Consider the following 3800-nt stretch of genomic DNA (forward strand, 5'->3'; position numbering starts at 1 on the left):
TAACTGGTTGTTTGAATAACTCCGCGGGCCTGAGGGAAAGAGTTCTAATGAGGATCAATTAAATGCTGGCATAAACAATAAATTACATGACTTTACACCTGTTTAGAGACGTGTTTCAATCAAACACGACTCTCTGTCATTAATCGTTGCCGGTTAAATGTTGGAAAGAAATGGAACTAAGGTGGAGCAATTTAGGTAAATGTATGGTTTTCACTCAAACAAAGCGAGATGCGGATAGTCTGTCGGTGGCACTGGGTCGGGTACTTCCATGTGAACCTCTTCATGGTGATATTTCACAGAATCAGCGAGAGAAGACTCTTGCTGGATTTCATGAGAGCCCTTTTAATGCGCTGATTGCTACCGATGTAGCTGCACGCGGTCTTGATATTCCTAATGTGGATCTGGTTATTCATTATGAGCTCCCAACAACTTCAGAGATTTTTGTGCATAGATCTGGGCGAACAGGGCGTGCTGGTAGGACGGGCAATGCTATCCTTATCCATACTGACCAACAGATTAGAAAAGTTAAGATGATTGAAAGTGATATAGGTTCCAAGTTTAAAGAGCTGGCTAGGATGAAAGAGGAAATAGACGATAGATTTGGTGGTTTCGGTGATTCTGGATCCCGCCGTTTTAATGACTATGGGGAGTCTTCTAGTTCTCAGACAGGTTCCAGTAGCAGGTTTGGAGACTATGGAGACCGCTCTTAGTGACTAGATGAGACATTAAAATATTTGAAGGAGTTTAGTAGCATAAATTTAATCTTTTTGATCAGCGATTGAAACTCCTAGGTATGAAATTGGTTTTCATGTTTCAAACTCCACAGTTCCATTTTTCAGCCGAAGCTTGAGATGGAGAAACTGCTTAGTTCGTTCGCACACAGCCACTCCATTTCACTGCACTTTCTACACTCTGCAATCCCGCAGCCATTTAGCGATCCCGCAGCCATTTAGTGATCCCGCAGCTGTTTTGTTAAACTCTAGGTTGTAGGTGTCATCAGGCAAAACAGGTCACATGGGTAGCTAGGGAAATGTCAGTACATGGATGGTGTCCTATTCATTCGGTCAAATTTGATAAAAAAGACCCCGGTCAAAAGGAAGTCAAATTGGGTGTTATCACAAAGTCGCCACACTGAGTCGCCACATTAAGTCGCTGCATGTCAAGAAAAAATAATAATTTTGAATCAATGAAATGAACAAGTTATTTTCTCACTTTTCTGAAGGTATTGATTAATTTTGGACTGATAATGAAAATTGAATGGCTAACTTTTTATTCAAGATTTTTAGCTACAGAGCTGTTCCTCAATTCCGCAGCCAGAAAAACCTCATTGTTCAAATCAGCCTATCTTTCTCATACAAAATCAGATTTTGATGATTTAAGTACCATTGGAAAGATCTCAACAAGATATATACAATGAGAAATATATCATTAGAGTTTGAAATGGCAAATAATGAAATAAATTGCTGAAAAGAAGCAACATCAACTTGAGGCACTAATTCCAAAGCAGGTATAAATTCTTTTGATTTTTCCTTTGAGAACTTGTTTCATTAATACAAATTCTTAGTTTTGTGTGTAAATATCATAACTAGAGAGATTGATCACCTCTCTCCTTTGATAATCTTACATTCCATTGCGGAAGAAGTATTAGTTTTTTTGCAGGTTCTAGGAGGAAGGACAAATGACTACAAGGGAATGATGTCTCTCTAAGAGACCAATTTGTTTCATAAGAGGTTGATCCGCAACAAAGAGGAAATATGCTGATGCAAAATCAGATCCAAATACTTGAAAAACTTTCAGATATTATTGTCTCCATCACATCCATCCATCACATCCATACTCCATAATAAACCATTCACCTCATTCCACTCCATATTTTCCATTTTCATTCACATACACTTTCCATCTCTTTTTGTCCATTCATAACCCACCAATAAAAGCAAAAGGCTCATTCACATGCTTATTGCCCATTGTCATTTCTGTTCTCCATTGCCATTTTCCATTTTCACTTTCCATTCCTTGTCATTTTCATTCTGCAAATAAGCCCTGCTTCAATGCAAATTAGTCCATAGTCCTTTGAGTCTAAGTTCTTTGTAAAAACACCTTGAGACTTGCATGCCTTAATGGCAAGTTCTCATGCTGACAAACAATGGGAATACATTAATGTCCCTTGTTCGTTAGATCTTCTAGGTGACTCGACATCAGCAAATTCATTCGTACCTAGCAAGATGTGTTTGGGCATCTTGACTCTCATTGACATCAATGGTGAGAGTACTCGTGTTGACTAGTGGCATCCATTAATGGCCACTAAGCCAACAATTTCCTACTATGTTCGACATCAGAACATCTTTTCACATAGTAGGAATTGTGCCAATGAGTTTTGAAGACATGAAGACTATTATTTTCAGCATTTTGGAGCAGATTCAACAAGTTTTAGTAGAAGCAATAAAAAGCCATCTTATCTCTCTATCCATGACTCCTCTTGTTCAGCCACTTGAAGAAGAATATGATCAGAAGTTTTCAGCCACCACACACATACAACTCATCCATTCCAAAGGGTAAGTGAAGGTACAGCATTTTCTAACTTTTAACCATAGAATTCCATAAAAAGCTAGAATGATACTTGTTGGAAAAACATTTCTCTTCCTCATTTCATAAAATTGCCAATACCATCAGTTGGGGGGGGAAATACATTCATATTCATATCTTTCCATGTCCATAACATATTCAAGAGCTCACATACTTTCAATATATATTAATTATTACATTGCTATTATGAGCATACAATGGCTTTTGAAAAAGTGCTTAAAGGATAAATTGGATACAAACAAAATCATGGTTGTCACACAAGAACCAACCATCATGCAATCCAATAAAGATATACTTAGCAACAATAATCAAAATATCATTACGCAAAGTTCAAAGATCAAAATAGAAGGCAACAAAAAAAAAAAAAAATGGTTGTAACACAAGAACCAACCAGGTTGCAATTCAAGTGAAACACTTTGCAGAAATATGAAGTTATCAAATGATATCATGCAAAGTTAAGCCAAAGCTCAAGAATCAAAAGAGTCAATGTAATATATGTTGCATGAGGACATGCAATAGCTTCAGTTGGGGGGTATGTTGAGTCTTGAAAATGTCATTCATTTCCATTACACTTTCACTATTATGTTCATTATATCACCTCCATTTCACTACTATGTCACCACATTCATCCCACTTTCATTATCATTGGGCTACCTTTATGTTTTTCCAATATTTATTATTTCTAAGCCTTTTAAGTGAATTTGTGGTTAAACATTAGAAAATAATGTGCATATGCTTATACCTAACCAATGGGTTGAGTTTGTTGACATGTGTAGGTTGAAAGGAGACTTCTAGAAGACCCTTATGTGGCACTCTAAGGCCAAATTCGAATTTGGTTGGAAAGAATCATGGGATCATGAGGATATGTGTCACATCTCCTAATTGTATTGTAACTCTAAAAGACATGTGTCTTATCAGTTCCTATTTTGATTAGGACTCTAGAGGTAGAGGGAGAGATTCATGGATTATCATTAATGAGAAGGCTCTCATCTTTTTGTATAAATAGGAGGTCTCTCTCCTTCATTAGTTAGTATTTTTAGTCTCTTTTTAGTCTCTCTTTGGAGAGCTTTGTTGTACTTTGCACTTTTGAAGAAATTGAATAAAGCTTTGATGTTCTCAACATGGAAGGAGATGTGAAGTAGATGTCATGGAGCATATTAGGATGTAAGTAGATTATATTTCATTTTGTAAATATTGCTTTGTAGAATGTAAGG

General features: G+C 36.7%; 1 pseudogene; it reads left to right on the plus strand.

The window, feature by feature from the left end:
• Positions 1-203: 203 nt before the first annotated feature.
• On the plus strand, positions 204-710 carry LOC149171140 (DEAD-box ATP-dependent RNA helicase 53 pseudogene; annotated as a pseudogene).
• Positions 711-3800: the final 3090 nt, after the last annotated feature.

The sequence above is a fragment of the Pinus tabuliformis genome, chromosome 4_2, assembly GCF_031772625.1.
Source record: "Pinus tabuliformis cultivar Carrire ecotype Pingquan chromosome 4_2, CPIR1, whole genome shotgun sequence".
NCBI classification, from domain to species: domain Eukaryota; kingdom Viridiplantae; phylum Streptophyta; class Pinopsida; order Pinales; family Pinaceae; genus Pinus; species Pinus tabuliformis.